Source organism: Leguminivora glycinivorella, chromosome 10 (genome assembly GCF_023078275.1).
Source record: "Leguminivora glycinivorella isolate SPB_JAAS2020 chromosome 10, LegGlyc_1.1, whole genome shotgun sequence".
Classification (NCBI taxonomy): Eukaryota; Metazoa; Arthropoda; class Insecta; order Lepidoptera; family Tortricidae; genus Leguminivora; species Leguminivora glycinivorella.
This window is the reverse complement of record NC_062980.1, coordinates 6,529,840-6,545,492: the sequence shown is the minus strand read 5'-3', so window position 1 is coordinate 6,545,492 and position 15,653 is coordinate 6,529,840. Positions and strand designations below refer to the sequence as shown.

The following is a 15,653-nucleotide window of genomic DNA, read 5'->3' as shown; positions in this document are numbered from 1 at the left end:
ACTCCCTCGCGAGAGTCGACACTTCAAAATGAAGCGACATCGCATCGGCTCATCATCCACAAATCCGAAAAGATCCACCGATAAATTTGTACCGGAAAGACCTCACCGCGACAATGTCATATTACCCAAATTACTTCAAAAATCCTCTGAAAGTGAAACAGTTCATTAGGTTTACCGTAAGAGTGAGTGAGACAGACACGCACTGTGCTTCAAATTTGCCTCGCCAAAATACGTTACACACGACTCGAAAGAATACAGTCTTAAGCGCCGCAAGCTTTCATACATATTACGTTGTTGTGATCCAAGCATCTCGTCAAGCTCGATAGGTACTATTATTGAGCTAACGACTTGACCAGTTTAACGTGACCTATCGGACTAATTGATTTGTATGACTTTTGTCACTTGTAATAAGGGAGCTCTCTTATACTGGACGGTGAAATATTTGTTATCGAAGCGTTTTGAAAACGCGGCGCCCTTGATATGAAACACGTGTTGACGACTCGCCGCCCGTTCCCGCTACTACTATACTAGCTATACCTACTCTGTGCACGACCTTATTCTGCAGGTAATAACGTTCATATTAAAGCGCAAGTAAGAAAAATATCAATTAAGTAATGAATCTTACATATTTGTTGTTTAATTGATTTCGTATAGTACTAAGAATATATTAACGGCAAAATTTACCATCTTTCAATTTAGTTAGGTATTTTTCCTTTCCTAAAATTATCAATATTTAAGATTTTGAACAAGCGCCAAAAGTATTGGTATAAGTTTTAATAATTTATCAACACACGTAATATTATATTCATAATAAATTGCAGGATTACGGTTAACAATATTTTCTAGTGAAATACGCCTGAAAATGTGTAACTTACTAAACCTTCTTTATAAATGATAGTTCTGTATGAATTATTTATAAAAATTAGATGTTTTTATATGAAATGCAGGTGTCACAACATAATACAAGCACTTTTTCCGGATTACATTTAATACTTTAGTTATAAAATCAAAAAATATTCAAAGTTCGTTTTTATTTTTTTTTAAATTGAATCAGAACCCTAATTTGATTAATAATTTGTATTTTAACTATCACTAATGATACTTTATACGACAGAAAAAGAAAATTACGGTTATCGAATTATGTCCAGGTCAAGCTATTTTTCCTGGTCTATAAGTATTTCTAAAATTCCACCAGATAAATACCTAGGAACTTCTTTATAAAGAAGTATGGCAAGAACAATCGCCACGAGGTACATTTACCGAACAACGTCACACGATACATTTAGGTACGAAGGACACATTTCCCCATATATTCATGGGCAACCTTTTATGATAAAATCACGCATTAAATTACGAGTAACAAATAATGTAAGTTAAGAAATAATGAAAGGAAGTTGGTGAAGTTTTTTCGAAAGTATGCGTTACTCAACTTGTGAACAAATAGATATGAACACAGTACAGGAAATAAAAGTATCTATACAGGGTGTAAACCTAATACAGCCAATACAGGCGAATCATTTAAGGGTGGTGAGAATAGGACATAAGAAATGTAATTAGATAACTTTTATTTAAAAATTAAATAAATATTTTATCCATACAAAATAATTCGGCCCGCAATGTAACGCAAACACACTTGCGTTAAATGTCCATTAACAGTTGTCATTGACTGTCATCGAAACCACGTTTGCAGTACATTGCTGCTGGAAAAAAAATTCAAAAACTCATTATGGGGTGAAAATTAAGAGTAACTCAAAAACACCTCTAAATTAATGATAAAACTAATGAATATATATAGATATGCCTGGTTTCATTTGTCGCCCGTATTACGTTTACACGCTGTATGTATAACTATAGAGATTCTGATAATTTTATTCCTTATTTAATTAACTAGGCGAATGCAAATCTAGTTAAGGGGAAGCTGTTGCAGATGATAGCATTTGTTGGCAATAAATCAAACAATTTCGCTAGTGAAGTGGATATTTTTACCGCAACTGGAGTTTTTTTCGTTGGACTCGGACTAATCCCAATAAGGCCTAGTTACCCTTGGGGTTAGTTGTCAATGCGGACCCCAGGCTTCCATGAGCCGATGCAAATGTTGGGATAACGCAAAGAGGATGATGATGGAGTTTTTTTCTTGGAATGACATTTTATTTCAGTTTATTGTCAAAGCGTATAAATAAATAAATATTGGGGGACACCTTACACAGATCAACCTAGCCCCAAACTAAGCAAAGCTTGTACTTTGGGAGCTAGGCGACGATATACTTACATATACATATATAGGTAGATAAATAGATACTAGTCCATTGTAATTCAACGCGGAAACGCTGCGAGCGTCATGGGCACTTTTGCACCAGGAACGACAGGGAATAGTTTATTTTGATAGTTCTAAATAGATACTTATATACATAGAAAACATCCATGGCATCCAGGCAGGGTCACTACGCGCAAGGCCAGACCGGTCGTATCAAACCCTGTTCACATCCTTAACAAATTGTTGAATCAGAACCGGCGAAGTGTAACTTTATAACTTTTACATATTAACTGGGATCGAAACAAGATCGATCAAAACAATATACATTTTAACCATAAGTATATTTAAAGTATTTTGATTTTTTAAGTTTTCCGAGCAAAGCTCGGTCTCCCAGATATTAACATTTTAACACCTTCGCTACGGCAATTAGTTAACAACGTAAGTGCGTTTTCACATTATCCGATCCGATAGGACCGATATCCCATACATTACAGGCGCCATCTTGGATTTTTTCCATTGAAATCCTTCCGACATCCGATATCGGATCGAATAATGTGAAAACGGACTAATTGACCATACCTACATCGGGTCGAATAGATCCGATGTCGGAGTGAATGAGTAAGAACGGCTATTGCCCCTTAAATCCACGACACCGGACAATCGATTGTCAAGGTTAGATTATTACTATTATTTCGTTTTGCACGTTGTGTAGGCGCTCGCGCGCTCATAACATGCAATAGTTATTTATTTGTTATACAAGGGGGCAAAGTTGTATTTTAACGCCGAGTGTGGAATTGAAAAACGAGCAAGCGAAAGGAGTCTATAGAATCGAGAATAGAATCCTGAACTTGCGAGTTTTTTAACACACGAGAAGTAAAATACATTTGCACCCGAGTGTAACACAACACTTTTCCCCTCACTATAGCGAGGAAACTACAACGCAAAAAATGCGTTTATCACTGCTTCCAGTAGTTCCACAGGTGGTAAATCATCTTTATTACTAGATTCACCTACTTTTATCAACAAGCAGTTAATGTGACTTTATTCAAGGTCAAATTACTTTACCCACTAGTGGATAAAATGCGTTTTTCCCCGCTGGTATTAAAGGACAAAACACGTGTTTCCGAGCTAGTGAGGGGAAAATAAAATTGTTCTTCGGTGTGATTCGTACTTTATGAGTAGGTACTAAAGTAAAGCGACCCGACCCGGCTTCGCACCGGAGTTGAGTATAAGAATGGGTAGATTTTCTTATAGTAAGAGATAGACTTTATGCCTTCGCGAACTTTTTTGTAACGATATCTCAAACGGTGTTGAACATGTTTTACGGGTACTTAACCTACATAAATGTGGATTAATTATGAAAAATCTTTAACATTTATGTAAATACTAGCTTTCGCCCGCTGCTTCGCTCGCGTTAAGTTCGAAAATTGCGGAATGCTCCATATAAACTTCCATCCCCCATTTTAGGGAAGTGGGGGGGTTAGAAATAGACAAAAAGTAGCCTAGAAGAAGAAGAGGAAGCCTATGTCATTCTCCATCCCTTCAACCATCTCCACTTAAAAAATCACGTCAATTCGTCACTCCATTTTGCCGTGAAAGACAGACAAACAAACAGACACACACATTTTCCCATTTATAATATTAGTATGGATAATTAGAATGGGTCCTGTAACCACAGATCACTTGCGTTGTGAACAGTTGAACACACGCATCATTCAATGGTATTGGAACAACGATCCGGGAAAACCGCCAATTTTTTTACGACCTTACAACTTTTAAGTACTTACTTAGAAGGTTTAAGGCCTATCTAGATCTCACACTAGATAAGGCACATTCATTAGATATGGCCTAGGGCTTCCAATACCGGGATCCCGGTATCTCGGGATCCCGGGATCCCGCCTTTTTTTGGGCACATTTCAATACCGGTATTTTATTTAGTAATACCGGGATCCCGGTATTTTTAGAAACTAACAAATTATGCCAAATGAACGTAAATTACTCATCAAAAACGTTAAATTTCTGCATCACGATGGTCACTGCACGCGTAAATCTTGCTTCCTGCTCTCGTTTTTCGATTTGACACATTCTCTGTTTGGTGTTTTTGCAATATTTGAATGAAAATGATAGTTTTTTCGATGATTACATTGATAAAGAATTAAAGATACGTGTCAAAAGCATTCATTGAGGAGGGTCTGCCGCGAACATTTTTTGACACATTTGTTGCACTTGTTAATTCGCACGTAAGTGTAACAGAGAAGCAACACGTCAAACGTAGTTGCAACAGGCCACAGATCCTCTGTAAACAAATCGCCTTGATGCATCTATAATCTATATCATAGATATAACTTTTCAAAAAATTGGTTAATGCATACGAACTAACGTATACCGTAGTTACTCTATTTTTACTGTACAGTCAACCAATTTGAATACTAGGCCACTCTAGAACCCTGTCTCATTTACACCGTGTTCTATTTGCCATAGAAGTCACATTGACATTTGTTTTGTCTCCATCTGTATCTTTTGCTGAGGTGTGCCAATAAAGAGTACTCTATCTATTGACGTTTACTGTGCAAAGGTTTTACAGTGGCCTAGGATTCAAATTGGTTGACTGTACGTGTGCGTTAGTGTATTGAACTCTAGCTCAAAACTTTGCCGTAACATTCCCTATAGTAACGAAATTGGGAACTCACTACTCAACTATCAAAATGAAGAAAATTACTTTTCTTATCCGTAAATTAAGTGTTTCTATTCCGCGAAGTAATCTTTTTGATTTTGATTATCATTTCTGCAAAGTAATGTGTGATTCCATAGGTTATTTCTTAATGTGATTTTTAATCATCTATGTCGGACAATTTAGCTTTCTTGGCTAATTGTTCAATGATTTGGCGGATTTATTTTATTACTGCTTTAGCGCCTCTAGCGCTACGAAAAACAAAAATACCACAAAATTGTACCGTAGAATATTGATTACTGTGTTTCCAAAAAAAAAACACCCATATTCTAATTTCAAAAGTCAATGTTGAAACTATAGTGTGTGTAATCGAGAAATGTTCTTAATACTTGTTATTTAATAAAGTGATATTATAGTTAAATCTACAGTACAATTACGCCATTAACACTGACTATAAAATGTAACACAGCATGAATGAGACACAGCTTCCTAGTATCACAGCCATACTAAAGAAGAGGCGACTGAGGTGGCTCGGGCATGTGTATCGAATGGAGCGGACGTTTGCCACGTTAAATCCTGCTGGGGGAGGTTGCAGATGCAAAGAGACCGGTCAGACGGCCAATGCTGCGCTTTAAAGATTGCGTGAAGCGTGACATGGACACATTTGATATTCCATGCAACCAGTGGCAACGACTAGCCGAAGACCGACCCACGTGGCGCCGTGTTGTCCATGACGGTCAATCCAAGCACGCCAATGCCTGGTTCTCCTCCTTGAATGATAAACGCATGAGGCGTCACGAGCAGGCCTCTAACCCCCGCCCATCTGGGGGAGCATACACCTGCCGTGTGTGCGGACGAGGGATCCTCTCTCGAATTGGGCTATACAGCCACGAACGTAAGTGTCGCAAGGATGCTACTTGAATCGTCTGTTATTATATAGATGCAAAGGCCTGTTATTATTAAAATGTAAAAGTTTCTATTCCGCACGACCTTAAAGAGATCGATTTGGCTGATTTGGCATAAAACATGGTTTGCCATGGCCGCGTCTTCTTGCAAAATGTCCGATCTGGCGGCGATGTCTAACTTACAGAATCACCTGAGTAGAGATCTGGCGCTCTTTCCCGCTTGCTTTTATACTGCATCCTCGGTCCCACTCATAACAAAAATAAAGAGCACAGGGCGTAGCCCTTTGAACTATGTATAGGTACTTAAAAACAATAAAAGTTGAACCGACTTGGCCACATAAGTTTGCGAACCGTTTTGGGTTGAAATCGAAACTTTTGAAGTTGGAAATGTAATCGATTTGACCCATTTGTAAGTCGGATTGGCAAGATTCCGCTGTAGTATAACACGCATGAACAGTAACAAATGAAATTTTGAATAAAATTTGTTATTTTAAGCAAATTACTTGGTTCTTATATTTTCCCGATTTCAATACCGGGATCCCGGGATCCCGGTATTGAAATCGCCAATACCGGAATGAATACCGGTATTGGATAAGGTCCGGTATTTGGAAGCCCTAATGCCGACATTTTTATCAGCGTGCATAGCCGAATCCACAAACGCTCACGAAACGAAACGCTCGTAGATATCTATCTCTATCGCTCTTGCGTATTGGTGCGACAGAGCCAGACTACCTTTCACGGCGTTTCGTTTTCATTTCGCACAAACGCTCACGAAGCGCTCATGATAATATGTATCTCTTTCGTAACTATCTATCTCTATCGCTCTTGCGAGTCTTGCGTATTGACGCGACAGAGCCATACTACCTTTCTACGACGTTTCGATTTCGTTTCGCGTCGCAGAAATGCCATTCGGCTACGGAGCCAGGTCAGTTCAGTATCAGTTCAATTCAGGACCCGTAGCCGAAAGGCATTTCTGCGACGCCAGACGCCGCAGAAATGCAATCTATCTCTATCGCTCTTGCGTATTGGCGCGACAGAGCCAGACTGCATTTCTATGGCGATTGGCGTCGCAGAAATGCCATTCGGCTACGAGCCTAATAGTTTAGCTTGGGATCCGTATCCGAACCCACCGTGGTCCACGATTCAGTGGCCCCGGTCCTATGGCCTACCTACACGGACAGTACTGACACTATGTTTCAAGGAGGCCATATTAGGGCTTCCAAATACCGGACCTTATCCAATACCGGTATTCATTCCGGTATTGGCGATTTCAATACCGGGATCCCGGGATCCCGGTATTGAAATCGGGAAAATATAAGAACCAAGTAATTTGCTTAAAATAACAAATTTTATTCAAAATTTCGTTTGTTACTGTTCATGCGTGTTATACTACAGCGGAATCTTGCCAATCCGACTTACAAATGGGTCAAATCGATTACATTTCCAACTTCAAAAGTTTCGATTTCAACCCAAAACGGTTCGCAAACTTATGTGGCCAAGTCGGTTCAACTTTTATTGTTTTTAAGTACCTATACATAGTTCAAAGGGCTACGCCCTGTGCTCTTTATTTTTGTTATGAGTGGGACCGAGGATGCAGTATAAAAGCAAGCGGGAAAGAGCGCCAGATCTCTACTCAGGTGATTCTGTAAGTTAGACATCGCCGCCAGATCGGACATTTTGCAAGAAGACGCGGCCATGGCAAACCATGTTTTATGCCAAATCAGCCAAATCGATCTCTTTAAGGTCGTGCGGAATAGAAACTTTTACATTTTAATAATAACAGGCCTTTGCATCTATATAATAACAGACGATTCAAGTAGCATCCTTGCGACACTTACGTTCGTGGCTGTATAGCCCAATTCGAGAGAGGATCCCTCGTCCGCACACACGGCAGGTGTATGCTCCCCCAGATGGGCGGGGGTTAGAGGCCTGCTCGTGACGCCTCATGCGTTTATCATTCAAGGAGGAGAACCAGGCATTGGCGTGCTTGGATTGACCGTCATGGACAACACGGCGCCACGTGGGTCGGTCTTCGGCTAGTCGTTGCCACTGGTTGCATGGAATATCAAATGTGTCCATGTCACGCTTCACGCAATCTTTAAAGCGCAGCATTGGCCGTCTGACCGGTCTCTTTGCATCTGCAACCTCCCCCAGCAGGATTTAACGTGGCAAACGTCCGTTCCATTCGATACACATGCCCGAGCCACCTCAGTCGCCTCTTCTTTAGTATGGCTGTGATACTAGGAAGCTGTGTCTCATTCATGCTGTGTTACATTTTATAGTCAGTGTTAATGGCGTAATTGTACTGTAGATTTAACTATAATATCACTTTATTAAATAACAAGTATTAAGAACATTTCTCGATTACACACACTATAGTTTCAACATTGACTTTTGAAATTAGAATATGGGTGTTTTTTTTTTGGAAACACAGTAATCAATATCTACGGTACAATTTTGTGGTATTTTTGTTTTTCGTAGCGCTAGAGGCGCTAAAGCAGTAATAAAATAAATCCGCCAAATCATTGAACAATTAGCCAAGAAAGCTAAATTGTCCGACATAGATGATTAAAAATCACATTAAGAAATAACCTATGGAATCACACATTACTTTGCAGAAATGATAATCAAAATCAAAAAGATTACTTCGCGGAATAGAAACACTTAATTTACGGATAAGAAAAGTAATTTTCTTCATTTTGATAGTTGAGTAGTGAGTTCCCAATTTCGTTACTATAGGGAATGTTACGGCAAAGTTTTGAGCTAGAGTTCAATACACTAACGCACACGTACAGTCAACCAATTTGAATCCTAGGCCACTGTAAAACCTTTGCACAGTAAACGTCAATAGATAGAGTACTCTTTATTGGCACACCTCAGCAAAAGATACAGATGGAGACAAAACAAATGTCAATGTGACTTCTATGGCAAATAGAACACGGTGTAAATGAGACAGGGTTCTAGAGTGGCCTAGTATTCAAATTGGTTGACTGTACAGTAAAAATAGAGTAACTACGGTATACGTTAGTTCGTATGCATTAACCAATTTTTTGAAAAGTTATATCTATGATATAGATTATAGATGCATCAAGGCGATTTGTTTACAGAGGATCTGTGGCCTGTTGCAACTACGTTTGACGTGTTGCTTCTCTGTTACACTTACGTGCGAATTAACAAGTGCAACAAATGTGTCAAAAAATGTTCGCGGCAGACCCTCCTCAATGAATGCTTTTGACACGTATCTTTAATTCTTTATCAATGTAATCATCGAAAAAACTATCATTTTCATTCAAATATTGCAAAAACACCAAACAGAGAATGTGTCAAATCGAAAAACGAGAGCAGGAAGCAAGATTTACGCGTGCAGTAACCATCGTGATGCAGAAATTTAACGTTTTTGATGAGTAATTTACGTTCATTTGGCATAATTTGTTAGTTTCTAAAAATACCGGGATCCCGGTATTACTAAATAAAATACCGGTATTGAAATGTGCCCAAAAAAAGGCGGGATCCCGGGATCCCGAGATACCGGGATCCCGGTATTGGAAGCCCTAGTCGGCATCGTAAGCGCTTCGTAAAGTGGTCTGTGTCAGTGTTGGTGTCGTTTACAATTAAATAATTATTCTAAGATCAACAAGATTGATAATAAAACACTTAAATAGCTGCTGCACGCTTGTAAATGCTTTTAAACTTGATCCTACATACAGTTCTAAGATAAACTGACTAGGTACTAACACTTCTAACTAATCTAACTATATGTATATTTTGTTGTTTTATTAGTCATTTCAATTCAAGTTTTTTCTTCTAGTTTCAACGTCCAGCAACAGAATGAAATATATTTAAATGTATATGTATGTATATAATTATGTTATATTTATGTAAATCTATAATAGGAAATTTATATGTATTTATTATTAATATATGTATTTATTATAGTTATTAGTGTCTTAAATAGGTAAATATATTAATATAAGTCCCTATTTTTTTTTTCTATAACGTAGTCCAATAAAATCAAGTCTTTAGTGTTCTTTACATATCCCGCACCTTTTTTGGTCTTCTCTGTTTGGCCTAAAGGTTGACTGGTAGAGAATGCCATGTAGCATTAAGTTCGCCTTTTGTAACTGTATATTTTTACTGTGCAATAAAGTTTAAATAAATAAATAAATGAAAAAAAAAATATTTTTTTAAATTCAGTATATCTAAATTAAATGCACTACATCGTAACATAACAAGGAGTATATTATGTTACCACTACCATTTAGTTGTCATAATAGTTATTTGTTATAATAGCGCTGTTGGCCGGAGGTCGCGGGTTCGATTCGAACCCGGGCTCGTACCAATGAGTTTTTCGAAACTTATGTGCGAAATGTCATTTGATATTTGCCAGTCGCTTTTCGTTGAAGGAAAACATCGTAAGGAAACCGGACTAATTCCAATAAGGTCTAGTTTACCCTTCGAGTTGGAAGGTCAGATGGCAGTCGCTTTCGTAAAAACTAGTGCCTACGCCAAATCTTGGGATTAGTTGTGAAAGCGGACCCCAGGCTCCCATGAGCCGTGGCAAATGCTGGGATAAAGCAAGGAGGATGATGAATACATAATTATCGACTGTCGATGGCCCATCGAACGAAAAATTATATTCACGATATACCTATATGCCTATTTAGAAGCACAGTGTGCTTACCTAATACTATATGTAATGTATATGTATAGACTATAGTAAGTAAGACATTAAAATGCTAACTAAGCTTGAATCTGCTTAGATTTTTTATGATAATATTTAAATAGCAAGCGTTGTTTCGTGAATTGATTAGAAATTAATATATTAATCTGGTGTGACGTCACGTCGTGATCAAAATAAAACAAATGGAAATCGACAGCACGAGACTTGAATTTAAATTATACTTTTATGAAACAGTGTGTACAGTCAGCGTCAACTTAGCAGATCAAATAACGTTTCAGAAGTAATAGTTATTTTCCCCTCACTAGCTCGGAAACACGTGTTTTGTCCTTTAATACCAGCGGGTAAAAACGCATTTTATCCACTAGTGGGTAAAGTAGTTTGACCTTGAATAAAGTCAAATTAACTGCTTTACCATTGATAAAAGTACGTGAATCTAGTAATAAAGATGATTTACCACCTGTGGAACTACTGGAAGCAGTGATAAACGCATTTTTTGCGTTGTATTAATAAAACGAAACAAAATTTCCCAAAAGAGCCTATAAGTAGAGTCATCAAAGACGGTATGGTAATTACTGAACCAAGAAAGATTGTCAATGCATTTAATGATTTTTTTGTCGATCAAACACAGTGTAATAGCCAAAATACAGCATATCAGAACATAAATGTTAATTGTCCCCATTCCGTATATGTCAGACTAACTACTGCTGATAGTGTAATGAAAATTATATCGACATTGAAGAATACTAATAGTGTAGGTTACGATGAAATTAGTACCAAAGTAGTTAAATATGTGTCACATATTATTTCATACCCATTAAGTCACATACTAAATCTTAGCATTTCTCAAGGAGTCTATCCTGATGCACTTAAGATGACAATTGTAAAGCCACTATACAAAAAGGGTGATAAGACGAGCCTATCGAATTATAGACCTATTGCCCTTGCCACAGTCTTCTCAAAAATCTTTGAGAAAGTTATTCACGAAGCTATATACGGATTTCTCGAAAAACATAACCTATTTGCGTCAGAGCAAAAAGGCTTTCGCAAGCAAAAAACTATTAATATGGCCATATTTCATTTATTGCAGCCCATTATGACAAAAATGGATAAGGGCGAGCATGTATGTGCTATATATATGGACATGACAAAGGCATTTGACTACGTTGATCACTCAATACTTCTCAAGAAGCTCAGTGCCTATGGTATTCGTGGCAATGTACTGAATCTCATGAAATCGTATTTAAGTGGTAGAGAGCAGTACACGGAGCTGTCGCAAATTTGTCTCAAGTCACAAATGCAAGTCTGTTACAGGTCTGACAAGCGAGATTTGGTGTGTGGGGTCCCGCAGGGAAGTGTATTAGGTCCGCTTTTATTCTTGCTGTATATTAATGACCTTCCTCGTCACATTAACTATCCAATGGTTCTTTACGCTGACGACAGCACAGTAGTAATTGATCTCAAAGAGGATAAGGACTATGAATATGAAATTAATCACACTTTATGTAATATCATTGAATGGCTTAAGAACAATAATTTAATGATAAATTTAAGCAAAACAAAAATAATGCATTTTCATCAAAGAAAAGTTTTAAGACCTTTTGATTGTAATTATGAAGGAACGATTATAGAGTCTGTAAACAACACAAATTTTTTGGGAGTACGGATTGACAATCACTTGAATTGGGCAGCACATACGGAGACAGTTTGTAAAAAATTAAATAAATATGCTTTCGCTCTATACAAACTCTCGAAGCAAGTTAGCACGGAAGCTGTGCTTATGGCTTATCACAGTTTCGTTGGCTCTACCTTACGATATGGGCTCATTTACTGGGGTAACTCGGTCAACAGAGAAGCCGTCTTTATAGCGCAGAAGAAATGTGTGAAAGCAATTCGAGGGCTTCACTTAACAGATAGCTGTGTGCCACATTTTAAAGAATTAAATATTTTGACTTTTCCGTGCCTATACATTTTTGAAATTATGATGTTTATTAAAACAAACCCAACACTATTCAGGACGGTTTCCGAGGTATTTACTAGAGATTCCAGGTACCCTCAGAATCTATTTCCTGTTTTCGCAAAAACTGCCTTAATGCGCAAAAGTGTATTCTGCTTAGCTAGTAAGATTTATAACAAATTCCCTGTTAGTTTTAGAATGTTACCCTTAAATGAATTTAAACGTAAACTTTGACATTTTTAATTGATAATTGTTTTTATTCTATTTCTGAATTTTTGCTACATAATTTTTAATGCCCACGGCCTGATATGAATTTCAATATTAATTATATTATAACTAATTATTACTCAATTTCCCAATTTATGTTGAATATAGTTACGTAAAATCAATTTCGCATGTTAGTATGTAAGGACATAATGAAGTTTTTGTACGCCATCAGGCAGAGTATAGTGCTACATATATGATATTGTTTACCACCACTGTAATCAGTTTGACATATACTTACAAATAAAACACTTTGGACTTGGACTTGGACTTGGACTTGTAGTTTCCTCGCTATAGTGAGGGGAAAAGTTTTGTGTTACACTCGGGTGCAAATGTATTTTACTTCTCGTGTGCTAAAAAACTCGCAAGTTCAGGATTCTATTCTCGAACCACTCGCTTCGCTCGTGGTTCAACTATAGAATCCTTTCACTTGCTCGTTTTTCAACTCCACACTCGGCGTTAAAATACAACTTTGCCCCCTTGTATAACAAATAACTATTGTACTATTGTAATAATCATCTTTACATCCAATACATACATCCACTTTTATCAGTTTTAAAGCAGAAAATTTGACTATATTCAAGGTTAAATTACTTTATCCACTAGTGGATAAAATACGTTTTTACCCGCTGGTATTAAAGGACAAAACACGTGTTTCCGAGCTAGTGAAGGGAAATAGTACATTTCGATACAAGTGCGAAAAAGAGGAAGTTCGAAACGAGTGGCGATAAATTAAAACACGACCGAAGGGAGTGTTTTAAATCGACACGAGTTACGAATTCCCTTTTCGCACGTGTATCGAACGACGTTTTTCAGTACAGATGGACCTCCGAAGTTTCGACCTGACATATAATGAACCACTTCTCGCACTAGTGCGTAAAAAAACCACCATCTGTACTGAAAATATCATTACGTAACCGCTAGACTTAGAGACATGTGTGTCTACATACTTAGAAATAGTTTTTCACCACACCAACTGGTAAAGGCATTCTTTGCTATTCGAAAACAGATAGCAAAATTGCATTTTATCCACAAGGGGGCAAAGTAATTTCATGCAAATTTTAACCCGATGTCTTAATATGTCTGCTAGATTTTACCCTATAAATGATGATTTTGAATCAAAAATATTGAATAAATTGATGAATTTGATTTATTTTGATGTTTTATAGTCAGTATTTTGTTCGTGTTGGTGTGGTGAAAAATTTTGTGTTTCACTCGGTGGCAAAGTTTGTTTAACCTTCGTGCCTTGATACCCTCGCAACGCTCAAGATTCCACTTTTTGAACCACTCGCTACGCTCGCGGTTCAATATTGGAATCTTTCGCTTGCTCAGGTATCAATATTGGCACCTGCGGTTAAACAACTACTTTGCCCCCTTGTAAAACAAATAACTATTGTTTCATAAGGGAGCAAAGTTGTCGTTTAACCGCACGTGCCAATATTGATACCCTAGTATGCGAAAGATCCGCGGACGTAGCAACGGGCGACAGACTAGCCGAGGCGAAGACGCGACTATAATTATAGACGTTGCCTACATTTTTTTTTCAAATTTAGTGCTGATTGCCATTAGGTAAGTTCGGCGTGTGTGTTTTATTTAGGTTTAGTTTTGTTATCTGTTTGGTTAGATAGGTATTACAGCCTTAGTACGTACATAGTTTTCCCAGAAGTGTCGTGTCGTTTTGAAAAGCGCAGAGTTAGTTTAAGCGCGTAAAGTGTCCAGTACGGGTTCCGTATTGTTACTACAGTTACTCGTAATATTAATCCATACCGCTGTTTGTTTATTTGCAGTGGCATTCTTTGATACAAATAGTCTGTAAACTGGTCCTAGATCGTGTAAGGTTGTCCTTGAGGGGAGAGAACGGCACGACTTTGTTTGCTATTGTAATGTAACTGTATCTGTAGTCCTTTGGTGACATGTCCGGAAGGATTAAATTTTAAATTATAATATTATTGACATTTAAAAGTTAAATAGACTAGCCATATAATATGTCATAATGGAAGTACGTATCTACTTATGTTTGTAGTAGGTAGGTATGAACAAAAAACCGGCAAAGTTCAAGTCGGACTCGCTCACTGAGGGTTACTAAGAAACTTTCAATAGTTAAAATAATCTCATGTTACTCATATAAAATACGTAGAAAACATCCATGACTTTGCCTTCATCACACAAATAAATGTCCTCATCGGGATTTGAACCTAGGACAATCGGCTTAGCAGGCAGGGCCACTAGTACCGATTAGGCCATAGCGGTCGTCCAATAAAAGCAATGCGAGTTTAGGTAAAACTGTAGGCAAGAACTTTTCCAAGACACTCATTACTTAGATGGTTGATGAAGGAATTCCCCAAGTGTAGGCAGATTAGGTAAACGTGTTTATTAAGGGCGTTCCCTGCGCTAATGACCTTCGATTTGAATCCATTGATATTATGATAGGTGTCTCTAAACAAAATAGTATCTCATAATTACTTCACAGCTCATTGTTTATGTGATATTTGGCATCAAAGTAGAACAATTTTAGGGTCAAAAACAGGTTTTTTGGTCATAATTTTTGCTTGAATTACTTTAAAATTAAAATCTCTCTTGAATTCTAAGAAAAGTGTTTTTTTTTAAATATAGCTCTTACGAATAGAGATAAAAAATTGAAGAACAGATGGAAATTGGTCTTATAATTCTCTACCTCTAGTGAAAATTAGGAGTTTCAACTCAAAACTTGTCAAAAATCGATGAAAACCGTGTGGACTGTGGAGCCCCTTAAATACATTTCCACCAGCAAGGCGACGCGAAGGCGGCACGGCAACACAAAGACTTGTGGAATATTTATATCAATACAATAGGTATCATGATTGGTTGAAAACAGTCCTTTTCAATGAGGGACGGTGATACTAGCAAAAAAACTTCATTACTTTTTAAAACCCCTTGGAATTGTT

At 37.5% G+C, this 15,653-nt stretch overlaps 1 protein-coding gene across 1 annotated transcript in view; it reads left to right on the top strand.

Annotated features, from left to right (window-relative positions):
- Window positions 1-15,653, top strand: part of LOC125230116 (UNC93-like protein) — a 60,905-nt gene that overhangs the window by 12,928 nt on the left and 32,324 nt on the right. The window lies entirely within an intron of this gene.